This window comes from Pezoporus occidentalis, unplaced genomic scaffold, assembly GCF_034315485.1.
Source record: "Pezoporus occidentalis ecotype Australia unplaced genomic scaffold, CSIRO_AGI_Poc_V1 ctg166, whole genome shotgun sequence".
NCBI lineage: Eukaryota > Metazoa > Chordata > Aves > Psittaciformes > Psittacidae > Pezoporus > Pezoporus occidentalis.
In genome coordinates, this window is record NW_026913488.1 from 2,371,796 (window position 1) to 2,387,153 (window position 15,358).

At 41.2% G+C, this 15,358-nt stretch overlaps 1 protein-coding gene across 3 annotated transcripts in view; it reads left to right on the forward strand.

Annotated features, from left to right (window-relative positions):
* Window positions 1-15,358, forward strand: part of SETBP1 (SET binding protein 1) — a 261,348-nt gene that overhangs the window by 189,149 nt on the left and 56,841 nt on the right. The gene's annotated exons all lie outside the window — the stretch shown is intronic.

The following is a 15,358-nucleotide window of genomic DNA, read 5'->3' on the forward strand; positions in this document are numbered from 1 at the left end:
ACTCATGACTTAGATATATAAGCTGAGTAGATGAAGAGGGAGGAAGCTCCTTTAGATTCCTGAGGACATCTGTTCCTCTCCTCCAGAGGGGAAAAAAAAGGAATCTGACTCTTGTATGAGAGACTGCATTGTACTTTACAATAGGGAACTGCTTTTGTGATGACACAGAGGCAGGTGTTTTGCTGCAATATAAATGAATTTAGCTTGGGAGCAAGCCCAGAGCTCCTGCACCATCAGATATTTATCACAAAGCTAGATTTCACACTTGGTTCTGGAAAAGGGTGAGCTTTACAGCACCAGCTTGTGGTGGATGAGATTCTGATGTGCTAAAAAAGAGCTACAAAGAGATGTAATTCATAGCTTCAAAAATGAAAAGAGAATCATCTGAGAACACGAAGGGAGCAGAGATTTTATATAACCTGCCAATGAAAGGCTTTTAAGTTTTTTATTGATTTGTAACTGATTGAGATCCAAAGACTGTTCATACTTAAGCCACCTAGACATTTCCATTTCCTTCACTGAGAGCAGAATCAGGACTGTAGCAACTCTAAAATGAGAGCCATGAAAATACTCAGTTTCATGGTACTGTATTATATCAGACCAATTGTGACACCTGGAAATATCAGAAAAGAGACTGAATTCATTCACAGCTTTTACAGGTTTTATCAGGATTGCTGCATGCCTGATAGAGAACAAAACTATTCTCTACCAAGTGTTGTGGTGCCTATTGCACCACATTGGAAGTTGTGCCTAACTGACAAGGGTTAAAAGTCTTCAAAATTTTCAGCAAGCCTATTTCTCAGCTTTTTAGTGGAAGTTGCTGATTTCAGAGTTTGATAACACTTGGATTTGTAGCTTTTTTGCTTTCTAAACATAAGGTGTTTTCTATTTCCCAATTTAATACATTTTACATTGGTGTAACAAATTGTTCAGACAAAATTCTCAGAACTGCTGAACCCAAATGAGTTTTCAAGGTAGGGGTATGATCCCCACCATGCTGTCTTGGAAATAGAATTAGTAAAGAAACAGTCCATTTGATGTTATTTTCGTTCAATTTATTGTCCATGATGATAAAAACATAAGATGGAGTGGTAGAACTTCCATCAGATTTGGTGTTTAAACTGGTTCTCATTTAAAACTAAAATTATTTTTATTTATTTCACTTTTCATGATTACAACTGCACATTGTTGCCCGTAACTTAATCCATCAAGTCACAGATTATGAACTGGCTTCTTCATTGTCAAGCTATTATTTAGATGTAAAAATCATCAGCAGTTAGCTAAGAAGAGCTAGCTAACCAGAGCCATACCTTGCACTACAAGGGAAAATACTAAAACTAAACTCTGCCAAGAAAGGCCTGGAGCCAAGACTGCTCATTAAAGCTTAGGAACATCTGTCTGCTTATGACTGTCTAAGATCTCAGTGCAGCTTTTTTTCCTCTCTGCCTTTGACCTTCGCTGGGATTCCCAACAGAGGTCTGCACTTGAGTCTAGCCATGACTATTAACCGGTTCCCACTGAGGAGGGATTAAATGTTTCCATGATAACCTTGACCTTCTTTCTCCTAATTCACCTTGCATTTTCTTGAGGTGGCTAAACAGCATTGACTAATCACAAAAATAAAGGTAAAAGGAAAAAAAAAGCCCTACGAGAAAATATAGCTCTGTCCCAGGAGGCGATTTCCATTGCTTGATTGCTCTTGACATTCTGTATTTGTCATCTTTCACAATATAAAAATAATACATAACAGAGATAAGAGGAGACATCCTGAATATTCAGATGAAAGCTGAAAATAGATTTATATCACAATTTCAGTGTTATTTTTAGTGCATGGGCATTTTGGTATGATCGGTAACGCCATTTGCAGCTTCATTGTATGTTGCTGAAGATGAAATATGGAGCAAAACCCACCCACACTCAGTAGAAGTATGTGTGAGAAAGAGTGATGAGAGAACCATTTAGTGCTCTTTGGTATTCAGGTGTTGCAGTTTTTTTCAGTGTAGTGTGCTGGTGCCGATGTCATTGTATTGTTATTTTTGTTATTATTATCTGTGTAGTACTAGTAATTTCTGAAAAGATTACAGTTCTCTAGTTCTATGTAGTGGTCATGCATATGGTAGAAAACAGTTCTTCCATGTAACCTTAAAGCCTATGTATGATTTTATAATCCAGACAGATTAGTATGTGAAGGGAAGAGTTGTCCCTCTTACTTTTGGGAGAAGCTGCCTGCAGTTCTGGCACAGGAAATCTGTATTGATCTGTGAAAGATCTCATTAAGAGGGTGCCACTCTCCACCTTGGTTGGTCATAGCAAATGTCCATTCCCTATACTGGACTATCCCTGGCCATTCATTAGTGGAGACCTTTTGTGCTTTAGCTCATTTTAAGTCTCTTGGGACCTCTTGGGGTTAAACGTGCAGTGTTAATGCATATGGCTGTTCCCCCAGTGCACTGCCTGTTTCTCCACCATTGTCCTGGAGAAACTGGAGTCCTTTTAATAAACACTAATTAGTAATTCTTCCTACCTTCTTTCCCATCCAGTCCCCATGAACTGTTGCTTTTGCATTTTTCTGAAATTGCTATTTTTGTAAGATTTATTGTGCTCACCTAACCCTCCTGCATTCAGAAAGACTAATTAATTAAAACTAATTAAACACTGCTTTCCTATTTGGCTGATGCAGAAGACTAGTCCAGTGGCATTAGTCTGGCCTATAGGGAAGGATACAAGAATAAGCGTTTCAGATCCTGCCTTGCCATAGTCGTACCTTCACTTGGGCACAACCTAAACTGAACTTTCAAGTTGTGAGCACCAAACATTGACTCGCCTGACTCCATGCTTCCAGAGGTATGCCTCACGGATTTGCAAAATCTGGTTGAAGTGCCTTCGGCACTTTGTGACCTGAGGCACTGCACACAGCTGGATGGATGATCCTTTCATCTGCTCTCTAGTAGTTACTAAAGCCTCAGGTGAGGGACCCAGGAGAGGCCACAGATTGGTGCCACAGCTGGGTTGGGGAGATGGAGAGCAGAGCTGTGTTTTACAGAGCTCTTTATAGCAAAAACTCCACATTTCTTTGTCATATATCTGCCTGCTTTGGCCTCATATATGATGCTGAAGAAGAGACTTGTATTGCTGATGAGCAGTCTTGATGACATAGCTTGTTCCTTGGGAAGAAGCGGAAATGGTTACCTCTTCCTTATTTCCTTAGATGGGCAATTGAGGTAAAGCTTAACATTTTAAAGTGCATAGACAAGATGGCAATTTGTGTATATGACCTGTGGGGCTGTTCGGGTTGGAGAAGAGAAGGTTGTGTGAAGACCTCATAGCAGACTTCCAGTGTCTGAAGGGCGCCTATAAGGATGCCAGAGAGGGAATCTTCATCAGGGCTGTAGTGATAGGACAAGGAGTGATGGGTTCAAATTTAAACAGGGGAAGTTCAGGTTAGATAAAAGGAAGAAGTTCTTTACTGTATGGGTGGTGAGGCACTGGCACAGGTTGCCCAAAGAAGTGGTAAATGCTCCATCCTTGGCAGCGTTCAAGGCCAGGCTGGACAGAGCCTTTGGGGACATGGTCAGTGAGGCATCCCTGCCCATGGCAGGGGTTTGGAACTTGATGATCTTGAAGTCCTTTCCAACTCTAACTGCTCTATGGTTCTATGTCCTAATTGCAACCATTGCAGGCCAGGGTGTACCCGGGGGTGAAGCAGAGGTCAAAAGTCACTATATGCAGGATTATATTTCTCCCTGCCTTGGTAATAAGACTAATCAAGGTCTATGCTATCTCATGCTTGTGGTATTTCTGTCTCTTGGTTGTTTTTTTTTCTAAAGATGATTATACAGGCAAAGATTGCCTTGCTTGCATATAGGGCATCATGGCTCAAAAATCAGCTAATAAGTACATGGGTTTCATCAGATGTAGCGTAGACACCGTGCACAGTAAATTTACAGGAATATGAAGTTAATCATATGCAGCTATTAGGAAGGTAGTAATCACCCATTGCTGAAGGCTGGATAGTTAGCATGACAAACATGCTTTACAAATTAATGCTTAACTTACCTACAAGCCCCCCACACCTTCCCCCTTCAATATCCAGCAGTGTTACAAATTAATTTCTTCTGATTTGACCTTTCCTCCTCAGCTAGTTTGTATGGTGCTAGTTTAACTCTGAAGGAATAAGTACCAGCTTTAGATGGAGGATGAGCATCATGCAGTGAGTAGTTTTTGGTCCTATGACTTAAGTGGGAGAAGAGAGGCTATGTCACGAATGTGTACGTACTCAAGTTGCATTTAGTAAATGCACAAATGTGCACTGTAGTTGTTTGAAGTTTTTTTCCAATGTCTTTATCTTAAGAGTGCCCTTGTTCCTGTTAAAAAGCCTCACACTGGGTGATTAAACCTTCCAAAAGAAGAGTAGGAGGAATACTGGAGGAAGGGAGGAGAAGTGACAATCAAACAGATGAACAGCATTCGTCTGATGTCGGTACAAACACACATATAAGTAACCATGCCCTGCTGAGGAGTGTTATCTATCCAGATGAGATTTCTTCTCTGGCAAAACCCCCCTCAGATTCCTGCTGGAATAGGCTGTTGCCACACAGCATCGAATAAATCTCTGGTTCGTCCTCTCCCAGAAGAGCCAGACATGAAGTTCACTCACTGAGGATGTATGCAGTATTAGTCACCCTCCCTTTCCCCAGCTCTGCCTCTGCTGTGGTTTCCTCAGGTGCCCGAGGCTCCTGCATAGCTTCAAGCAACTCCAAAAGTTTTCCAGCTGCAGTGTCAGTAAGGGGGCTGTGCCTTTCTGCTGTGTCCTGTGGTGAGGGACAGGCGCTGTACACTTACAGGGTGAATGTTTGTACCCTCTGGCCCATAAAAGTCAGTATCGGAGCTTTACAGAACACTGTTATTTGCAAATAAAATTACGTTACATCAAAACAGCTGTTTGGCCCCCTGAATGCTTAGGAGTACAACCAAAACTACTGAAATTACCTCCAAAAGTATTATCTGCCCCCCTTAAGATAAACAGCCTTTTTGTTGCTTTCCACTAAATCTTCTGCCAGTCCTGGGGAGAGGAGGCCAAGCAAGCATGACTATTTCTCCATTCTGCCAATGGCGTTTCCTAGAGGAATGGGCTGATGAAGGATAACAAAAATTATGGGGAAAGTAAGTCAAAGCTTTTCTGGAAAGTGTTTTGACCAAAGCATTTGAAATACAGTGATTTTTGTTGCTGTTGTTGTGGGTTTAATGCTACTAGTTGCTTACTGTGCTGCTTCCAATGTTTGCACTGACCAGAGACAAGAAACAAAAGGGAAGCTGTAGTGGCAGAGGGAGCTGGAGTATTTACCATCCAACCAATCTTTTATTTCCTCTCTTAACGATTGTATGTTTATTGCACTGCCTGAGGCTCTGTACAAAGTCTTTTGGACCGGTGATGAATTAATCAAATGAAATGCTATGACCCCTTTGGTTTTTGGGAGTGTTACAAGCCTCCCAGCACCCTGCCTAATTTCTGCCTCTAACTTTGCTCTCTGTCCAACAGTCAGCCAGTTCTTCCTTCACAACTTGGCAGCTCCCAGCTATTTATCTTCTTTCTTTCTGGACAATGCCAGAATGCCTTGTTTGAAGTTTTTATTTAGACCACTGCTGGTTTATGGAGTTGTGCAGATTCCACACTGGGTGTGCAACAGCTTCGTGTCAGACACAGTTGGCTTCTGCTGGGCTCTTGGCTTTTAAAGGCACTAAAGAATCATGGCCATATTCTCATCTAGGCCTGGTGTAAATCAAATATCTCCCCATTGAAATCGATGAAGTTGACTTTTTGGAGTGAAGTGTTAAGGTGAAAAGAGAATGTGGGACTGGGAGATCTAATCTGTGGCTTCACTGGAGTCCTTGAGGCTGTGCTCTACCTGCTGGATACAAAAATCAGCCTCAGTTCAGCATCTGTCAAGATTTTCTTAGGTTGGAGGAAGAGGGTTTGTTAAGATATTGATATGTTGCAGCCTGGATACTTGTATAACTAGCAGTTTAAGAAGAGTTAGAAGGGTGCTATAGCTCTGGAATGTATGAAATACTATTTCTTGCTCAAAGGCACTGATAATCTAGGTTAAATGCAAGAGGTCTGTTCAGATGCATGGAGGAGGTAAAGCAGAGCGATGGCTTTATCCTCACTATTAACCTGCTGGTCAACATAACCTAAAGCTGGCCATAGGAAAAGCTGAACTCAAGATACGTGCCCATGAGTGGGATAACTCAGGGCAACCTGCATCCTGTCCTACTCAACTGCAGAAGTGAGAGTTGGGGTCTGTGACCTCCAGAGCATGATCTGAAGCAGCTTCTTCATTCCCACTGCCTGCCAAGACATTTATATGCATGTATCACAGCAAAGGAAAGCTGTAAGAGCATTATCCCAGCTGCTTTAGTCTGCCTGCTTGCAATAATGATGCTGAACAGCAAAAGAATATCTTGTTTTAAGGCTTCACCAAGAAGTCACAATACTTCTCCTATAGATCAAGGGCTGAGGGAAGGGAAAGCTTTGACTGCCCATGGAGGAGTTTTTAAACAACCTCAATGACTTGGAAAGACCCAAGGAACTCATAATAGGAATTGTTAGTGATTTGTCATTGAAAACATGCAGCTGGGCATGGGTCCCCATAGGATTTTGCAGCAGCACTTAGTCTGACCAAGCTTTCACATGGGGTGGTGCTGATTTCAGGCATCTTCAGGAGTGTGTCCAATGCAGACTTAACTGTCAAGGAAGGGAAGGACTAGATGGCTCAGAGGGATTTGCTAATGAGCTATCAAGCCATGGGTCACTGGTTGAAATTTAATCTGTGGGAACAGTGACAGAAAATCAAATCAAAGTGCTGACATCAGAGTGATGCTGGAGCAGCAGTAAAAGCATTGCTGATGGCTAAGCACGCACAGGCAGCTTAAATAAACCAGGAGCAAACTGTGAGGAAGTTGTCTGGTTGATCCCAGTTGCAAGATACAGCTCAGCCAGTTTGTGGTATACCTATCAGTAACTTGCTTGCCTTAGTGCAGTTGTTTGTGAATGACAACAGCTTATCTCATAACAGAATCTGGCTCAAACTCAGGGTTATATAGCACTATAAGCAGAGTTGCGGAGACACCTAGGTAGAATTTGCTTAGCAGTGTCATGAAATGTGAATCAGCAATGTACCACAAAGCTGTTAGGTCCCACACTGAGAACAGTAGTGATAGCTTTCCTGTTCCTGGGCTCCCGAGACAACTTGATAGTTTCACAATAGCTTTTTCAGGACTGGGGAGGGCCCGTAGTCCTAAAGGTATAAACCCAGCTGTTATGGTTTACATGGTTAGCAGAGGAAACCATGTAATAAAAGGAACAAGGGCACCCTCAGCAATGGTAACACTGCTGTGTATGGAGGTCAACATGCTGGGGCAGGCAGGCTTGTGCTGACACTCCTTACCCCACTGATGTGTTCATTGACCTTTTCATTGATTTTAAGGTGCAACTCAGCTGTCCTTCGTCTGCTCCCAGGCAGGCAGGCTGAGGATACAGTCTCTCCAGATGGCATAGTGCTGCTGTTTCAGCTCTGTCTTTGGCCTTCATCACCTCCAGTGTAGGCAAGAAGAGAGCAGTAGTCAGCATTGTTTTCTGAACCAACTATGATTAGTTGACATAAAGAGCACTTAAGAAAGTTGACACAGCCTCTAAGTTGCTCAGTTTGATTTAAAAAAGAAAAGAAAATATCCCTGGACTACTCTAGGTTCTCTTTGCTGCCTCAAGTCTAGTCTACACCAGTAAAACCTTGGGCTCATCCCAGAAGTGGGACCTGGTCAGTTGGAGAATGTTTGTCATTCTGATATTTATTTATTTTCCATTTAAAGAAAACCAACTGTGGGAGAGCAGCAAGTTAAAAGAAAATAAAATAGTTAACTCCAGATTCATGAAGATTTCCTGTTTTGCTTCTTAGCAAAACCTCAAAACCACTTTGAACAAGTTTCCCACCTCAGCTGAGGGTGGAGTTCTGTACACCCCACACGTGGCCCCTAGGAGAGCACCCAAGGACAATAGCACATCTCCTTTGGCACATGGTGGGGGCAAACTTATTGCTAGTAGGGCAGTCAATACGTGCGCCTGTGCATGACTGCCCAAAACAGCTTTGACTCAGCCAAGTACATTGGAAAACCTTAATTTTTCTACTTCCAACAGAACATACTAGAGATGTGCTAGACAGAAACTGGAGGCATTTGATAAAGAGATGCCTCTTGAGATGCGAGGCAGATATTGGCTGTTGTCAGAATGATGGGCAACCTGTTGTAATATCATTGATTTGATCTAGTGAGCAACATCTTGGTAAATAAGAAGAGCAGAGAAATCTATTGCACTGAAATTAATGGTTATTGCCTGATTTCCTGTTAAATGAATTCACTGCAATCTGAAGCAATGCATACATTTTGCAAACCCAGCATTCTCTGGCTCCTATACTGCATCATGACATTACTTTAGGCAGTAAAGAAGATCTTATTTGTGATATAGTGTGCTGTGGTAGGTAGTAAAATAGGTAGATGCCTGTGAACTCTGGATGGAGCTATGGCATTTGGGTGTGTGATTCTAAGTAACAATAAGCAGTGCTTAACATTTCCTCCCACAGTAGAAGCATACCCATTAAAAGTTTAGCCAAGTCAGCTGTGTAAGTTCTTGCATAAAAAGACAAACTGCTAAAATGCTAATAGGAGCCACTCTTATGTAAAGTGTGGGTAGAGCAGGATGCATTAACCCAAATCCTCCTTCTCTACTGCTAATCGTGAGAGAGTCTTGCTGAGATCAAAGAAACCCCTAGCAGGTAAAAATGATAATAAATCAGTCTCAAGCTGAGTTTCAGGACTCCTTAGTCTTCTTCTAGGCTGCATAGTTTGAAGAAGTTAGTGAGTGTGATTTAGACTACCAATGAGTCAACTTAAGTCCCCTTGAGAATGAACTGGATGTGTGTAAGTTGCAGGGAATGGCTCAGTGTGCTTCTTCTGGAGAAGAACCTACATCCCAGTGAAACTGAATGTGTATACAAATTTGGACACTGTTTCAGACTCAAAGTGCATCTTAAGCACATAAACATATAGTTTCACATGTGTTCAGTGACTGACAGCTCCTGGCAGTCCATCATGACTCATAAGTGGATGAGGAGCTGTTAATATCTCCCAAAGTATTGAAAAGGCCCACTTCATTAAGTCATGGCCTGACGGAACCCACCATTGGCCTAGCATGGAACACATCAGCACAGAAATCTGGGGCATGGCTATACTGATTTTGTGGGCCAAACCGGAAAGAAAGTATATGCCTCTGAACTGCTTGTTGCAGGCTGGTTTGTGTTCCCACAGATGACAGCCGAGAGTGCCTGGAGTGGGCACTCCAATCTGTGCTGTGCAGCACTTGATCCTGATCTCCACTTGGCAGATCCTGATCTCTCTGTAGCCCTGGCTACAATTATAAGCACTTCTGAAATATTTTTTTGTTGTTGTTGTTTTCCTAATACAGACACCTAAATAGGGGCTTTTCTACAGCCATCTACTTGCTTTGTGCTCTGGAAGTGACGGGAGGGATACTGGGGTTTGGGGACTTGAGGCTAGCATAGCATTATTGCACCAGGTCAAGTTGTGGGTGCATGTCCACATTGTGGGTGGAGCAGAGGCTGGAGCACATTGTCATCTTGACCATGCCCAGCTTTTTTTTTGGATGGAACAAATGACTCCCAAATAGCCAGCTAACATGTTCAGACTGTGGAGGACCTGATGCCAGGATAGAGGGGATGGACAAGTCAGTCTGGCAGTGTGGAAACACCCACACATTCCTAAATGGCAGTTAACCCTCAGGCACAAGAGAATGCCTGTTCCCTGGCCTAACCCAATTCATGGCATTTATCTGATAGAACTCTAAAGAGATTTACAAACAAAAGACCTCCCCTTTCACTGGGCTGAAACTTTCTATCTTCTTCATCTTACACTACTGTTTTTTAAAAAGTTCATCTTCAGCAGGAAGAGACAATGCCTCCACTCCAGCCTTATCTGTATTCTGGTATAATCTGGGCAAGTGGAAATGCTGGGATCAGACCCCATCAGGCTGGACATCCTAGATCTCTACTTTTCTATTTTCTGGATAAGTGCTCAGACCTTGTTCTTCCTCCTGCCATTTATCCCACAACACAGGTGTTTGCCCTTTAGAGGGAAATCCATATTTTGATTCCCATGTAAGCAGGATTGCACACTGTTGAGCTTTGAATTAAGCACTTACTTGGCTACACTCATGAGAATAGTGTTTCCTAGTGCCTACATTTGAGTGGCTGCACATGTAGTGCAACCACACTAAATCATCTTGTGAAGGACCCACAGCTCACCCTTCAGTTGATGGAGAAATGTGAATGTCACTTGGGTGCTACTTCAGAGGCATCTGAAAGCACCCGTTAAACGCATTCCTTGTATAGCTTGCATAGGCATCTGCCTTAAGTGGTCAGAATCATTCTGCTGGAGCCAAACACTGATTTTCTTTTTCAGATTTTGCAACAAATAAATTGAGTGCCTAAAGCAGGCAGTCTCAGTTTAGCCTTCAGGGTCTCCACATTTACTGACTGAAATAATGATATAATAGTCCTTGCCCAATTCAAAGAACTGTTGCAAGGTTTTAATTAATACTGGCAAGGTTTTGAAATGCTGGAAATGAAATGAGGTCTATAAACGAAGTGTATTATTGTGACTTGACTGCACTTTCTACTTCATTATCACACCCTGCCTGAGCAGAGAGCAGGGCAGCTGCATCCTCTGATTCATCACAAAGAAAACCTCTTAAAATGCGAATCGTATTGATATATTTACACTGGTTGAAATGTTCCAGGGAAGAGACATTACTTCTCATTCCAAGAATGCTGGCCAAAGTGCTAGAAGCTTCCCCCTTTTCCGTCCCTCTCAGTATTACCCCACCTATACTGGAGTGCTCAGTCACCCAGCACTCAGTGTTTAAGCGAGGTGTGCCAGAAGGTAACTGGAGATGTGAGAGCCCTACTAGGATTTGCAGAAGACCTAATTACTCCACAGTGGCAGTGTTGGCTAGCACAGGTCCTCACCCTGAGCACTGTAGTTTCCCCAGGTAGCTACTCCCCAGGTAGTTCCATTTCTGTAGTATGATTGATGTTAATTATAGCCATGCAGTTTCAATGGTGGGCAAGAAGCCCGGGAGAAGTTGGTACCCCCGAAGTCCTTCTTGTACTTAGTATCAAATTACCACAGAAAACTCCTTGCACTAAGTCCCTTGGTAGGTCATACTGCTTCATCAAATTACAAAACAGCTCATTAGGTTCCCAGCAGGTTTAATTTTCTCTGTATGTAAATCCTCAATGAAGAATGCTATAAACTTACTTGCTAAGCACTTTGCCTCCACTGCTGTGTGAAACACAGGCAAACACTGCACCATAAAGACATAGAGGGGAGCATCTACCATAAAACAGTGTAACTCCAGGTGATGCCACTAAGCACCCAAGGGATGCTGCCATTGACCTAGCCACCTCAGGAGCATGTGGCTGGTTAGCAATCCAAATAGCTGGGTGGTCCTACCAGCAGGTCCTCTGCTCCAGGAGCAGCTTTTTTACATCCATAGCATGCTACTGTTGCTCCTGACATCGTACAAAAGGGCCCCTGGCATTGCCTCCTGGCCTTCATGTGTTGTCCTACTAGTGTTCAGTACACTAAATTGAACCAAACGAATGACCCTTTTGTATTGATCCTTACCATAGAAGAATAATTACTTTTCCAACCCTTTGCTGCCGCTAGAAAGCATCATGCCTGCTGTTGTCATAGTTGTATCTTCTGCCTTCATCAAAAGCAGAGTTTACGTTTGACCCCAGTGGCAATTCCTAATTCAGGGGGTAAGAGATGCCTTGAAGACCAAGTAAAATTTTACCAATATAGACTTTTCGTCTGTCAATAGAGATTCACATAAACTGGTCACTTAAAGTCAAGTTCAGTCAGAAATGGATGTCACAAGAGTGCATCTCTCAGGGTTAATAAGCCAATGAAGTTTGTGCCTTTTTTACGTATACCATTAGTTATTAAATATTCTACCTAATTTGTACATGGTAGTGTTCAGCAGTAAATTTCAGACAGGTTTTACAAGAGAGGTCAGTATCTTTACCCTCATTTTATGGGTGGATAAACTAAGGTGCAGGGAGGTCTAATGGTAGAAGGTTGGTGTCAGAGCAAGAAACAGCTAATTGTGACAGACTTAAATGCATCATTGTGAATGCATATCAGTAATTCTTATTACAGCACCAATCACAAAGTTATTCACAGTTACCAAAGACAGAAATAGAGCAGTACTGACCTCTTCTCCAAAGATAGAGATGTGCTCCCTAGAGATTTTTTTTTCCCCCAGAACTCACAAATGACTTAAGAAAGAACAAGTGTCATTCCTCCACCTGGGTGACTATGCCCAGAGCAATAGAAGTAATTTTTAGGATATGGTTTCCCTCCTATTTACATCAAGCTACTTGTAGTGCTTATTTCAACACAATTGCCAAGCGATTTTATTTTTAGATTTTGTCAGCATAGTATCATTTTGTAATTCTTGCTTTGTGCAAACCAAGTGAAGACATTTCAATGGGAACATGAAATTCACTGGAAGAATTATTGCTGCCTTGCAAATACATAATGGTAGCCTAAGAAAGCAACAATCTTCTCTTTCTTATAGCCAAAAAATGCTTCAAATCTGTAAAGCATCCCCAATATTTTACTTCAAAAGAACAAATCACAATTTGTGTTACCTTTCAGTAGGAACTTTATGTATTTTCCAGCTCTTAAGAGGTTCCTTTGGGAGTCTTATTTTATCCAAATGACGTTGTTCTCTTGATGACTATCATACTCCTAAAGGAAAATTTGCCAGTGGGCCATAATCTTGATTTAAAAGATCCTAGAAAATAATACAAAATCGAATGAGAAGCTGGGAAAAAAAAAAAAAGGAGGAAGATGCAGTTTGTGAAATTCACATAAACAAGAAAAATCCAGGTGCCATGAAGACTGATTAGCCACCTGCATTTCTATAAGCATGTGCAGCTTGATGTACTACACTTCTGTGTTTTATTCAATTATTGTGTTTCAGAAGAATGTAATAATAGCCACACTGCATCTAACTCATCTGATATCCCATAGAAGGAATGTGGAAGAGAAAGCATGTAGAAAAAGAGAATGGCACACATGGGGCCTTCCCCTGATTAACAGATTGGCTTTTGTCCTAAGGGATCACTTTTTACATCCTTTCTTTTTCTCTCCCAGTGTAATAGTAAATACTCTGACCATCTACACTTTGGAAACTCCTGGGGTGTTTTTGTCTTCATAATACTTTCAATAAATCCCACCACAGGAAGCAAAAGTTGAAATGTGACCAGCCATTTAGGAACAAAAATATTAAAGATGAGAACCCTCGTGGAAACCAGCTCCAGAGTAATAGCAGTGATTTATAAAATAGGAGTCTCAGAGGACAGAAACTGTGGGCAGGGCTAAGATTTCAGTAAGGCCGCATCCTGATTTACACCAAGTAGGATCTGGGGAAAGATACTTTTACATTGCCTTCAACCTTGGGTGTTGCCAAAGGAGATGAAGTTTACAAAGAAAATACATTTATTCATTAATGGACAGTTATCTCTAAGGAGGAGAGAAACAGTTGTGTAGTGATGTGCTGAAATCTCGCGCACATTTTAGGGACCAGAAGACTGTGACTAGCATTACAACAGGTAATTACCCTAAGTGTGGGTTCTTGCTTCCCAAATTTCTGTTGTTCTAACTAGGATTATATAAGATACTTTAGAGGCAAATTTAAAGAAATAGATTTTCCGGACTGACTGCCAACAAACCCAGAAGAAACGTCTAACAATGTGCAACTTATGAGTGCCTTTTTTCAGCTATAAGTGATATTTTTCAGGCTGCAGAATGACATTGCTTCATCCCTTGGGATCTCATGTGCTTTTGGGTTTTGTTTTTTTGTGTTTTTTTTTTTTTTTTTTGTTGGCAGGGCTCTTTTGTTGCATAATGATGATATATTTATTTTAAGTTTTAATTTGCAATGTTAGAATAGGCCTTTGGTGTCTAGGAGAACTCATGGCTCATTCCTCTTCAAGAAAAAATATTCCATTTTTAACAATAGCATCTTGCCAAATTTTAAGTAATTTACTGAGGCTCTACCATGAACATATTTGCCCATCACCTATTAAAGACATCCACTTTGACAGTTTAGGAGGCATGAAGAAATCACGTTGGATAATCATGTGATGGGCAGTATTGCCACAATAAGTATAAAGGACTAAATCTTCATCTTCTTAAATTTCTTCAGTTAATATTTATTCAGATCAAGACCGCATTCTCTCAGCCATGCTACAGAGAAAAAAAATGGATTAATAGCTCACCATCTACCCCTCTTCATTATCATTTGTCAGTTGATTTTGTCAGTGGTGCAATACCACCTGCTTTCAGTGTGAATTTATTCTCCAAAACACTACTCAGTTCCCTCTGAACTAGCAAATTGCTGAGTTTAAAAGAAGATGCCAGGGGATGCCTACATGCAACAGTACCATTTTTCATGAGAATTTTTTTGGTGTCAAAAAACAATGTGTATCTACAAAATTTTGCACAACCTAACAAATGACCAGTTGACACTGTGCCTCTAATTGTCCTCAACTGGAAGCAAAAATGCCGCCTGTGAGCCAAATCTGATTAATGCTATTGGTTGATGGATTTTCTTTTTTTTTTAATTTTAAAAATAGGAGCCAAGGGGGAGCCATAACAGCTCTGAACTTTCGCAAGGACTGCCTCTCCTTTAGGGGAATTTTGATTTTTCCTGCTGTTTTGTTTGTTTAAAAAAAAATGGTGATGTCTAATCTTCAGGAACGTACCTCATCATCCAACCCACAAACTGTTGGCAAAATAATAACCTACACAGAATGTACTGTTAGATTTTATTTATTTATCTTTTTTTTTTTTACCTCTTCCTGTCAGAGGTATAAATCACAGCTTTTTGCTTTTGCAAATTAAAGTATAGGCTTTGCACTGGATAGTTGGCACTGTTTCTTCTGGCCAAATGTTCCATGCTGCTTCCAGAGAAACTGTGGACACTGAGTTGGCTATAGTTTGTCTTTGAACTCATTCGCAAAAACTCGGTTTTTACAGGGCTCCAAGAAAAAATATACATCTTTTATTAGGTTACAGTTTAACTCTTTTGTACGTAGAATTGCTGCTGGTAATTCTATTTGGGTTTTTCAGGGGTTTTATTTGTCTGAGTTTTTGCTGTTTCTTCTAGTTTACATTAATGATATCCTGCCTTAGAAGTAAAAAAAAAAATTAC